Raw genomic sequence first — 13,851 nt, 5'->3', positions numbered from 1 at the left:
CTTCAGACTTTGACCTTAAGATAGTGAGGACAAGGGACTTGTCCAACTGCATCCAAAAGCACTGTCTTTTCTGTAAATAATGATCGCAGTTCTGTTTTTCTTAATGGCTATCCACCATACGCTGGTTATGAGCCTGTGTTCCATCTTGTAAAGCGTGTGTGTGTGTGTGTGTGGTGCAGGGAATCTCTTCCAAACTGAGGACCTAATTCAATTGTGGAGAAGCTCTCAGGGGCTGCCTTCCAGTGGTGGTTGGGGCCTAAGGCAAAAGGAGTGGAGGCAAACATATAAACAAATACAAAACCCACCAGCATGTTGTAGCTTAAAGAAATTGCTGCCAATAACTAAGCCTCAGGACAGGCATTTCAACCTTTCAGCATGGGGAACAAACTGGAAAACCCCCAAACCATCAATGCTTGGGGGAAGGGAATATGGCCATCCGGAGAATCTTGGATTTGGCCCCTGTACTGAATTTAAAAGTATATTAGTTCTGTAATTTTCAATTCATTTATTTTTAATTGTGTTTAATGTTTTAATTTTGTGTGTATGCTGCCTTAGGAGGTCTTTTTGCCCTGAAAAGTAGCATAGAAATACTGGAAATCAGTCAATCAACACAGGCATCATTAGTCTTACAGAAAGCACTTTATCTTTGGGCTTATCTGTAAATCATTTGACCAATGTTTTTGTTTCATTGAGCTTTTTGACATGAAGCGTTTATTGTGCACTCGTCATTCCCTAGTCATGGTTATTTATGGGTTTTTAGATGATATTGTGACACCCGCCCCCACCCCCAGTTTTGCTTCCATGTCTACCCAGCACTTTCGGCATTTTTTTTTTAGCGCAGGAAAAATGTGGCATCTAATTGTGAAAATGAAAGAAAGCATGGTTTCCTCTTGTGTAGTCATGCTATTCCGTTGTACCACAATGCCACCTAGAGTTTATCTAGCAGAGAAGCAGGAAAGGACATACTCCTTTTGTGGTGCTCAAATCTCAATTCTGCAACAAAACTGAAAATAGGTACAGCAGACTGATAGCCAATAATAGCCCTGTGTAAAAAAGCTCATAGTTGCTGTGTGCTTGCCACATACTTCCCAAAGAAGAATAAAAGACATTGCTTTTGATTGGATGGCTAGACAGGCACAGATATCTAGATTCAACCCTTTGCTCTTGTCAGCAGAAATAGTCTCTCTGTGTGAGTGTGCTGGGATATACTCAAATAAACCCATACTTGTTCTCTCCCACACATGCCTCTTTCTCTTAGCTTTCATAATGTCTTCAGTAGGAAGGAGCCAAACAATGTTGCAGACCATGTGTGAAATCAAGAAGTCCTACTTAGATTGGGACTGAATGGGACTTATTTATGGCAGCGTATCTCAAAGTGTGGGCTGGGGACCACCAGTGGGCCTTAACCCACTTTCAAATGGGCTTCAATGCTGCAGATGGTAAAGTATACTCTCACCTCTTATTTGATATGGGTTAAGCTCCCTGGGAAACATCCAGACTGCAACTCTTGCCACATCTGCACTAACCATCATGCCTAACCACCCTCCTTGAGCATGTGTAGCTTCTGCTTGCACTGCTGGATGATGTGGGAACAGCTTGGAAAATCATGGGAAGAGGATTTCGTTCCTCTTCACCATTGAGCGGGCGGACGGGGATGTTTTTGCTTTATTTGGTGGCTGCAGGTGTTTGTGCCTGGGAGCATGAAGTGTTGAAGGTCGCTGGGCTGATAACAGTGGTGTGGGATAAAAAACATCTTTGTTTCCCACTAAAGAACCCTTGCGGCCATGTCCAGGGGGCATTGAGCAGACGCCCATCCCTTATATGTAAAAATGGTGGCTCATTATTTTTCATAAAAGTTTTTTTTATTGAAATGGAAGCCATATAGCTGCCATTTACACAAGATTATTTACGCCTCTAATGACAGTGCTAATGGCAGCTCTATGGCAGCCCTTGGTTAACCATGGGGAACTGACAGGCAACACACTATGCCATGGTTAGGGCTGCTAACCCTTTTGCAGCATGTCATTAGTGAAGGTGATTAAAACGTGGTTATGCAGCCACCATGGTTAGGAAAAATGGCCTATGCATGACATGCTAAGCCATCATACTTAGCTCAAAATGCTTAATCATCATGGCTGAGCATCTTGTCTGAACAGGCCATTTATCTGAATTCAGCTGCCCGCTGTTTTCTGGGCATCATTGCCACCTTGGGGTGCATAATGCTGCAGTGACAGTAGGAAGCCATGACTGGCAGAATTCTCCTATCCTGGTTGGTCACTGAGGTCATAGAATCATAGAATAGCAGAGTTGGGAGGGGTCTACTAGGTTGACCAACTGTCAGGATTTCCCCGGATTTGTCCTGGTTTTTGTTCTTTCCATGGTGTCGGGGGATTTTCTATAATTTTCAATAATGTCCTGGAATGACACACCTTCCTCTTTAAGGCTGCCATTAGCATGGCAGGAGGGAATGACATGCTTTCTTGAGCCACATCATTCCCCCACCCTGAGCTCCAATTGAGGTCTTAAAGGGGAAAGTGGGTCATTCCTGGACATTATAGAAAAGGCCCCAATTGGAGTGGATGGTGGTGGTGCAGAATGAAATCCTTTCCCCTCCTCCACTCCAATCAGGTTCTTTAAGGTGGCGGGGGAATAACGTACTTTCTGCAGGACTCAGAAGGCTGCTTCCCCACACACACACTACGTGTCCTCTTTTTTGGTTTCCCAAATATGGTCACCCTAGGTCTACAAGGCCATCAAGTCCAACCCCCTGCTCAATGCAGGAATCCACCCTAAAGCATCCCTGACAGATGGTTGTCCAGCTTCCTCTTGAATGCCTCTAGGTCATTGTAGGGCATGCTCCTGGTGGTTCCACATGGACCTTTAGCCCGATGGGAGTCCACCAGGGGAACAGCCTTTAGTGAGGTGGCCCCTTCTCTTTGGAATTCCCTGTCTCGGAGGTCAAGTAAGTGCCAACACTATGCTGCTCCCAGAGCCTCCTGAAAACTCTCTTTTCTAGGAACCATTCCTCAACTGACCAGCCACTGAACTGTTTTTATTGGTCCTTTGTTTTAAATTGAACAATTTTAATTTGCTGTTTTTAATTTTCTTTCTTTTTACTGTTTTATTCCTATGTTCAGTGTTCCAGAATTTATTTGTTACAAAACGGTAACAACAACAACAACAGAATTCAAATGTATAGTAACAATTCTACACCCACAGTTCCTGGCTTCCCTTCCATGCCCACTTCTTTTATGCCAATAAGACCCAAAGCTGCCCTACTTCCAACTTTTCTCTAGCAAGTCGTATTTTGTACTTGATTTCTCTATTTTTAAACTCCTTGTTTCTGGCACCAATTATTTACTCAGGTTCCTGCTTTTTTGTCCCACTTCCTTTAGCTGCCCTGTCTCTTGGATACCCTTCCTAGCCCTCTCTCCCAGCCTCATAACACCTTTAGTGCTGGGGACTTTTCTTAGAACCCCTCCTTTTTTTGGCCAGTTCTTGACTCAATGTCTCTTCTGCCATTTTGCTGAAGCCTTATTCTCTCTATCTTCACTTTCTCAAACAATTCTGTACTCTGCACCACTTCTTGACTTTCAGACTTCTTGCCTCAAGGCTCTCTGTTACTTAGCCTTCCTACTTTTGGGGGGACCTCTTCTTAGAGAACTCCCCATGTATTTTATTTATTTATTTATTTTATTACATTTATATACCGCCCCATAGCCGAAGCTCTCTGGGCAGTTTACAACAAACTTCAAACTTTGTGTGAAGTTTTAATCCCCATCAAACTGACAATATTCTCTTCCCTCATAGAAGCAGACCTGCGAACTGCTTTGTTCGCTAAGCAACTGAACATTCCATGCCACCATAACCAGCTCAGCCAATCAGTGCTAGAGGCTTTACTGCCACAGGCACAATTTAGTAGAGATAATTAGATGCTTCTGTCGAAAGTCTAATGCCTTGGGATCTTTCAATACTATTCCCTTACTGTTGTTGGTGACTTCTTTTGTCTTTCAGGGGACATTTGTTTTGCCTTGTTCTGTTCCCTCTCATTCTTTGCCTTGTCTACCTTTCCCCTCTCCTGTTTGCTTGACCATGTCCTTTCCCCCCATATTGGGGGGGGGGAACCTGATGTTTTTAGTCATTGCTCCTTCTGTTTCAATTACAACTCTGTCCCTGCAGGATGTATAGCAATTTGAATTAGCACTCAGGTCACCCTTGCTCAGGCTCTTGTAGTTCTCACACTACAGTCAGCAGGTCCCATCATACTGAAAGACCGTTGCAAAGAAAATGCTTGGGGTGGGGGGAAAGAGTTGGTGAGGGAACCACTGGCTATTTTTAATACTTGGTCAGACTCCTCAGAGACATAGATACGGTTTCTGCTGCAGACACACGGCAGTTCTAGCAGTTGCAAGCTGAACAAAATCCCCGCTCCACCCTGCCCCAGGGATGCTTTTTACTAGGGATGTGCTCCGCTTCTAATCGGACCGGCGAATTAGAAGCGGAGCAGGGTGCTTCGCCTCCCCTTAAGGTGGAGGCGAAGAGGATTGGGGGGGCCAGCGGAGCGTGGCAAAGAGGATCGAGGTGAAGGCGGATCCTTCGCCTCGATCCGGAGCTCCGCCGGAAAGGTAAGTGGGGTTTACCGGGCCCTGCCGCTGTTGCTGTCGCCCATGCGGTGACGGCGGCAGGGCCCGGTAACCCCCTCGCCCTCCTCTCCCTTACCTGCCTCCGTCCGCGGTCCGTCGGCTTCTTCAATTGAGCCCGCGGTTCAACCAGGAAGTCTGGGCTGCACTTGCATACAGATGATCAGCATTAAGGCAGTACCATATGTGGAAGTGGGTAAACATTTCAGGACATACATGACACACATACTTTTCGCTTTATAGGTAGAGACTATTAAACTCATAGTTAAGAGCAGAGACACCACACTGACAACAAAGGTCCGCATAGTTAAAGCAATGGTATTCCCCATAGTAACCTATGGCTGCGAGAGCTGGACCATAAGGAAGGCTGAGCGAAGGAAGATAGATGCTTTTGAACTGTGGTGTTGGAGGAAAATTCTGAGAGTGCCGTGGACTGCAAGAAGATCAAACCAGTCCATACTCCAGGAAATAAAGCCATACTGCTCACTTGAGGGAATGGTATTAAAGGCAAAACTGAAGTACTTTGGCCACATAATGAGAAGACAGGATACCCTGGAGAAGAGGCTGATGCTAGGGAAAGTGGAAGGCAAAAGGAAGAGGGGCCGACCAAGGGCAAGATGGATGGATGATATTCTGGAGGGGACAGACTTGACCTTGGGGAAGCTGGGGGTGGCGACAGCCGACAGAAAGCTCTGGCATGGGCTGGTCCATGAAGTCACGAAGAGTCGGAAACGACTGAACGAATAAACAACAACAAATAAATAAAGTAGGCAGGATATCTACTATTCTCATGGGGCAGCACTATCATCTATCTGAACTACTGCTATGCGTTAGTATTACTATTGCAACTGGATTACTCATTTGTCTTTTAGACTGTAATCCTCTACACATTTTTGTGAGTGTAAGCCTCATTGACTAAATTTAAATATGGATGAGACAATATTACTCAAGATATGCACTGTCTTTGGTTTAAATAATGCATCCTCATGTCATAGTAGGGATCGTTTTATAAATGCCACTTCTATGATGGGGCTCGCCATCCACAGTTTTGAGCTTGCATCCAAAATGATATTTTTAAAAAGAAAAACCTATTGCCCAATTAATTGGAGGTACCCTTTTAGTTGATTAAACATTTTAAAGTCCATTAACCTTACAGATTAATTTATTATTTATTTATTATTGCATTTATATCCTGCCTTTTCCCCCTCCAAAGTCACCCAGTGGGTTTCCATGGCCGAGTGAGGACTAGAACCTGGATCTCCCGACTCCCAGTCCAACACTTTAGCCACTACACCACACTGGCTCTCTCTTTAATCACTTAAACATGGCAATAGTATATAATAATATACTCAAAGACATTATTTTAAACTCAATTTTCCTTCAAGGAACTTGGGGTAACTCCTGTGAGGCTGGTGAGGCTGGGCAAAAGCGACCAACTTAAGGTGATTTTAATGGCTGAGTAGGAATTTGAACCAGATCTCCCTCAATCCAAATCCAACGCTACATCCTACAGCAGCTCTCTAAATCCTTTGGACATCTGCTGCACACATTTAAGGAGCTTGAATTGTATTTAATGTTTCTCCCAAGAAATCATAATGGGAAATGATAGAATAATTCTCACAGAGGCATTTTTTTTTGGGGGGGGGAGAATCTATTTATCTCTAGAAGACTTTAACCAGTCAGAAAGACAAAGAGATGTTAACAAGCACTAGACAGACAGTGAAAAGTGTGTTAAGTGATGATAATGACAGGTGCATGCAGTGATGCTTAACATTGCTTTTAGGGGAAAAAATAGAATACACACAGAGAGAAGGAAATTAAGAGAACATGTCTGTTATCTCCAGAGAATTAGACACTGTTGTTAGTGGTCCAGTATGCCTCCTACACTGTTATGAGCCAGGGCCCTACTAGACTTGAGCTCTCAATGTTTTATTTTAGTGCAATTTTGTTGCCTTCAGTTCTGTTTGGAGCAGCGGCACGGGGAGAGGGCGCTTAATCTTTTCCGTGCAAGTCATTTTTCCAATCAAGGGCAGCCCCATGAAGGAAAAGATACTGGTCCACCTATGTTTCCCCTGATATTTTAGCAGTGAAATTACCTCTGGAAAAGGGGCTAATCATTTAGTCCAAGTCCCATTCATTTCAATGGATCTCCTCTACATAGAACTAACATTGCATGCAGCCCAGGCATAAGAGAAACTCTAGCAACCAAGGCATTGGCAAGGCCAGATATTTATGGCTTCAAAAACAAACAAACTGTATACCTATATCTCAAAAAAATATATCTGTATACCTATATCTCTATTGTATAACTTTTTCAGGCCTTTCCTAGAATATTCTCATACAATCTTAACGTCAGGAGCGGGCCCAGCATTTTCTTTATGCATATTTTTTGGTTTGTTTTACAGAAAATAAAACTCGAGCATTGCACGAACCGGAGGCTGTAGAAACCACTGAAGAAGGCCAATATTCTTTAATTAGGTTTCAAGAAGACACCTCAACAGCAGCCACTCCTTGTACTAGCAATGCTATACAGTTTATGTCCAGCTTTCAAGGTAAGCAAAGAAGCAAAATAAAGCTAAGAACAAACTCAAACCACATTGCAGACAGGAAAGATATATTTTGAATTTAAATTAACTTAGCTGTGAAAAAGGCTGATGGATACTGAACTCTTTTCTAGGCTTCTGGTTGTGCTGCTAGGCTATATCCTAAAGGCACAGTCCTATACATGTTTAGGCAGAAAATGTTCTACAACTCCCAATGTTCACCAGCCAGCCGTGATGGCTGAGGAATGCTGGGAGTTGTAGATTGTTTTATGTCTAAATAAAGAATGGCACTGTAAACACTCAGCCATATTTCAAACATATTGGTTTTATATCGGTTTAACTATCATGGCTTCCCTCAGTTCATCCCAGTAAAGCAATATAGTTACTATATTTTGGTAAAGATGCTAAGAACTTGCTGTCAGAGATCCATAAGCTACATTCACAGAAATGCAGGTCCCTGGGAATATCTCTTAATTTACCCATCTTAAGTTTGAGGTATAAAAATGCAGGAAGTGCTCTTTTGTAGGGTGACTGTATTTGAGAAACCAAAAAAGAGGACACCCAATTGGGGGGATGGGAAAGCGCACTTCCCGGGGCCTCTGGAAAGTATGTCATTCCCAGACATTATAGAAAATTACAGAAAATCACCCCTGACATCCAGGATAGAACAAAAACCTGGAGAAATCTGGGGAAATCCTGACAATTGGTCACCTTATCTTATGTGGGAAATGCTCATGAGGTTAGGGGAAAAGATCTCTCCCATACCTGAAACTCTTCTGGGTTTTGGAACTTCATGGAGTTTTGACTTCCTGCAATAACTCCGTCTTGTAGTCTTGAAATTCTTGTAGAACTATTGGCTACACCTTAAACTGCAGGGTGAGATGGTGGCTAACAGCACCTTTCACCAACTCTGGTGCAATGGCGACAAATGTCTCTATCAAGCAGAGACTTGTGCAGTGGTGGTGGAATCCAGCATGCTGGGATTCCTAATCCTGCACTCTGGGTTTCCCCAGAAAGTCATATTGGTGGTTCCTCCGACCACCAATTGTTACCTTCCCCAGCTTTTGTGAAGTTGTTTCCCCAAAGTGGCTGCAAAGCTGTGCTTGCATCGTTTAACTGACACGGTGCAGATCCATAGCCACCGTGGGGCTTTCCCTGCATATAGACAGCTCCCAGCTCCCATCTGGATTCATTGCATGATCACTGCACATGTATAATTGGGATAGGGGAGGTGTTGGGAAAACAGGGAAGCCTTGTAATGAGGGGTGGGGAGCTGATTTACAACTTCATTTTAGACAGGGGGAGATGTGCACTTTAGTGTTTAAAGGGAAGAGTTATTACCTCTTTCATATTATATATGTATGTACGTATGCAGGTTTTCTATACCATCCAGTAGCTGAAGCTCTCTGGGTGGTTCACAACAAGTAAAACCATGAAATACAACACAATAAGATGCATTATTTTTTTTAAAAAATGTTTCAAACTACGGCATAAACAATAAAACCAATAACAAACTAGAACCTAGCACCAATGCAAAGATTTAAAATACAGTACCAGATTTAAAAAAGAAACCGAGAAACTAAAATTTTTGGGAAAATAAAAAGGTGTTGACCTGGCGCCAAAAAAACACAATCTAGGCACAGGTAAGCTGTTTGGGAAGTTCATTTCACAATCTTCCAATGTGTGTGTGTGTGTGTGTGTGTGTGTGTGTGTGTGTGTGTGTATATATATATATATATATATATATATATATATATATATATGTAATATGCTGGTGCACTATAAGTTTGTACTACTACAAACTTATTGAGGCAGCTGGACTTCAAGAGGCAGCTGGACTATCATCTGTTGTCAGGGATGCTTTAGGGTGGATTCCTGCATTGAGCAGGGGGTTGGACTCGATGGCCTTGTAGGCCCCTTCCAACTCTGCTATTCTATGAGTCTATGATTCTACTATTTCTTCTGTTTCATTGTTAGATTTTCAGATGAATAAGTTAGATACAACCCTTGTGATGCAGAAAGGTCATGTTGAAAGTAGACATTATAGAGTGCTCAGGTCACCTCTGCATGTGGTCCCTAGTGTACAGTATATTAGGACTTCAATTGAAATGTCCTTACAGGTTAGAGATATGTTGTAGATGCATTTATATTATTTTTTCTATTCAGGGGGAAAAATACCCTCAAGTATGGGTATCAGGGGTTGCAGTCCATCTGCTGTTCTATTGATGAGGGAGAACTGCACTCCTTTGGACAGTGGTGACGACGGTGGCCTTCCGCATCCTATGGACTCTACGCTGTGAGATCTTTTGACAGCGAAATGGAATTATCGGGCCAAAGATGCATTCCTGCTCTCTACTCATCATATGTGCATGATGCAAAAGGAGATGATAACCTTCTGAGATCATTTGAGACCAGATGACATTTTCCGTGCTATTTCAAGCCAGAGATAATGCAGTCTACTTAGCAGCTAGGCAAAGGCTTTCCAAATATGCTAGTATAAAAGTGTGATTACTAATTTTCTTATTTTTGAAGTCATACTTGATAAAGAAAGGGCATTTTACTTCTTCACCATGGTCGGTACAGTACTTGCACATGGGCTGAGGACCAAACTAGGTGTTACTTACTTTCTTACTTTCTTATTCTAAAGTCAGTTCATCACACATATACCCTGATCTGGATTAGGACCCTAGCATGGGGTTAGGGGGATTTAAGCTTTGCCCTCCTCTGTGGTTCTGATCTGGGTTGAGCCCCTGAAGCCTGTAATTTTCATTGCCAAAAAGTCATCCATTAAAGCGAATGAATCATACTTTGGCAATGAAAATTGTAGGCACCCTCTCCCCCCGGCCCAGAATAGAACTACAGCATGGGGAAATGTTTAAAGCCTCCCTATGTCCCCCACCCCATCCCAGCTAGGGTCCTGATGTGGACTGGGCTTCCCTATGTTTACTTTAGAATAATAACAAAGAAAGATGTAATAACATAGCTTGGCCCTCCAGCAATTTGCCAGTAAAGTAATGATAATTTGTTGAAATAACAGGGTTCTGAATCTGATCAGCCCCCTGCACTTACTTTAGAGTAAGTAAGTAAATAAATAAATAATGTGTAGTTTAGGTCTCAGTTTAAGGATGTGTAATAATTTGTTAAGATCCCACTGTACTACATTTGCCTGATTTTTTTTAAAGAACAACCAATGTGCTCTGTATTACATATGCTCCAGCTGTCCCTATTTTGTGCTCTCTGTCCCTGATGATACATTTTGTTCCTATTTTGTCCTCCTGCAGATGCCTGATTAAAATTGTTGTTAGTGGGAGTCGTTGACTTGCCATTCTTTGGGTTTCCACCCCCTTAATCCAGGTCTACTGAAGTTAAATCTCTGCATTTTCCATGGGAGTGGATATATCTTGTCTTTAATGCACCTACATATACCTGTACATGCATGAATATTAAGGTCCCATGTAGTTCACTGCCTCCCACTTTACATGCCAATAAAGCTAGTTTTTAATAGTTCGTAACAGACTGTAGGCTGATAGCAGATTGTGTTTTTCTAGCACATCTTTCAACCAAAAGAACAAGCAATGTCTTGGTCTTCATAACAGTTCATGAAAGGCTTTTCCGGCGTCAATGCTTATAGCAAGCAGCACTCAGCCTTTAGCAAGTGTGTTGTGTGGTAAGCTTCAGACAGTGATCCTGGATCTGAGAATAGGAATGTTGCACTCATGCTCGTGTTTTGTTCTGTGAAATGTTGGACGTATGGCATTGTCTGAGGATTGCTTTATCTCTAGTGAGTTGTTAGGGAATTCCATATTGAGTTTTGTCTGAAATGACATGAACCTAATTTTCTGCCTCTTAAGTGGAACTAGAGTTGGAACTGCATCTTTTATCCCCAGGCAGATGAGTTACTTTAGAACAGGGGTGCACAACCTTTTCAGCCCCAGGGGCCCCATTGAGCACCACCAGGGGACTTCAAACATTTATCAAGCGTACACAAGTGAAATGTGTCAGTTTCAGTCAAACCTCAGTCAAGCATATCATACAACAAGCCTTGTGTACACTATTGATTCTATTTGGGAATGATAAAAAAAAGTCAGAACCACTTGATAAATGTTTTTTGAACATACAAACCTAGATTTTGGGCCACTGAAGAGGACCTCCTTGTCAAAACGCGTCTGGCCATTAGAAAAAGAGCACTGTTGATCAAATCATTGGATATTCGATTTAGAAATACAAGTACTCTTATATGGAGATGTTGTCAATTTTAATTCATTAGCTTTGTATTAAATTTTGTGCTTTTTATGGTCCTTAACTTATCAACCATTTGCATTCTGTTACGTCTAGTATATTTTTGGGTGTGTGTTTACCTACTTATGGAAGATCAGAAAGAAAACTGGGACAATTATTAACTTGCAGCACAAATAGAATGGGCATGTAACCTACTGGCTGATCCTCTGAAAATGGTAGCCTAAAAATTTAGTAGCCTAAATCTATTTTTTCTGAAAAAGAGAACTGCTCTTCCTCCATTTTCTTCCAGGATTATTTTTCGATGCAGCATAGTCTCAGGATCCCATTCTTGTGCTTTTGCTTAGGATTGGGGTGGGGTGGGGGAATTAACATGTGGGTTTCACTTGCTTGGTACAAGTCTAAAACATAAAGTACAAGTGCACCCATGGGTGACTTTCTAATTGCAAATGTCTATTTCTCTCTCTCCACTGGCCTGCAGATGTCTGGAGATTCAGATCACTGACTTTCTCACAGAGGCTATTTTTGTTACATCTTAGATCACAGTTAGGTTTTTTGTTTTTTTAAAAACTCACTCTCTCTCTCTCTCTCTCTCTCTCTCTCTCTCTCTCTCTGTGTGTGTGTGTGTGTGTGTGTGTGTGTTAGAGATGAAATAGAGTTCTCCTGACCTTCAGCCAGCCAGGGAGAAGCTGCCCATGCAAATTCTTGCAGTGGAGGCTGGTGGCTCTGATGTCAGTGGGGTGGTAAATCCAATCCAGGTTCCAATCAGAACTCTAATGGAGCTATCCAGGGTGCTGAACCACCTTGGATCGCTCCTGACTGAAATGTGGAGCGGATTCACTGCCCCACTGACATCAGAGCCACAAGCCTGCACTGAATTCTTGTAAGACAACATGTGTGGCAGCTCTCTCATCACAATCACCCATTGCCCATTATCTTGACCCCATCAACTGAGGCATATGTGCCACCTGCGAAGCATCAGCAAAATAGTTGCATGGAGAACTACAACCAATTTATATGTTAATATTTCTTTGTCTGATCATGTAAATTACATCCTAAATACTAGAGCAGCTGGAATATGAAGAAGGAACCGATTTATGTTTTCTAATCTTGGGATGATCTAGTGTATTGGGCATACTATATGTAACACCAAAGTAATACAATTCCTACTAAGGAGACCTGCAGTGTAAGTAGGAGAGAAAAAAATGTGATGAGGGAGGGAGGGAGCATACAAGGCTTGATAATGGAATTGGAAAGGAAAGGAATAACTTGGAGCAAAAAACATAAGATAGGATGTACGGAGACTCAGGAAGAAGTAAAGAAGAGTTTTGAGGAAAGGGTTGGAGGAGGAGAAGTGGTTGCAGACAAGGGAGCAGCAGGACAAAGGACACAGGAATGGTAGGGCAAACAGAAAAAAAGGTATCAACATCACAGTAAACAGGATTCAGGAGCAAAGTGCAGAGAGGCTACTGTTTGTGACCCTGCCTCCTACTATATCTTGCAATGCTAGCCAATCACAATCTGAATTTTAGTGCTTTAGAATTCAAATTGTATAATGTCATTTAATCTTTCATTCCCTCTTTATCTTAATTCACTACCTATCATCTACAATAATGTCCTATCTATTTTATTTAAGCTGTTTTATACCACTTGACATCCCACAATTCCCAAGTGGTTTACTTAAGAACACATAAAACACAATATAACATAATATAAAAACATAAAACAATAAATACCTTACAAACATTACAACAAAAGCAATAAAAGAGCAGTGTCATGATCAATTACAAGTCGAAGGATGCCTGAGTGAACAAATGCATTTTCAAGAGGTGTTTGAAACTTGCCATCGTCTCCACCTCTCTAACCACACATGGGAGAGTGTTCCAGTAATTGGGAGTCACCACCGTGAAGGCCACTGACATGCTGTTATTTGACAACACACTATTTGTCGTGGAACACTCTGGGAAGAGACCATGTGACTTCAGTATGGTGGTATGAACCAGCACATTAGAGTTGTATATTGCTAAATAATTGTAAACTGTTCTAGCAGCTGTACAAAACTGTACACAACTAAGTATGAACCAGTAGCCAGTTCACATGTCATCTTGTTTAGGTGGCCTAAGCATAATTTTGGATGAGTTTTAACACTTCATATACAGCATAGTTCATTTACGAGCTGGATAATGCTCTTCACCACTAAGAGAACCTCATACATTTTAGACTTACTTCGATGTTCTTAACGTAAAGCATTCTTTGAACTCTCCATGATACTCAAAACATATAGGATACATTTATACACAGTAAAATATGCACATATATTTTATAATGTATATTTTACAGATTTTCATCCTAATCCACTTCAGTAGGTTGCAACTAACTTGTTTCATTGGTTTTAGTGGTATTATAGTATGGCTATCTTTAGCTGGATCAGA

The sequence above is a fragment of the Elgaria multicarinata genome, chromosome 5 (genome assembly GCF_023053635.1).
Source record: "Elgaria multicarinata webbii isolate HBS135686 ecotype San Diego chromosome 5, rElgMul1.1.pri, whole genome shotgun sequence".
Taxonomy (NCBI): domain Eukaryota; kingdom Metazoa; phylum Chordata; class Lepidosauria; order Squamata; family Anguidae; genus Elgaria; species Elgaria multicarinata.
Note: the sequence above shows the minus strand (reverse complement) of the source record.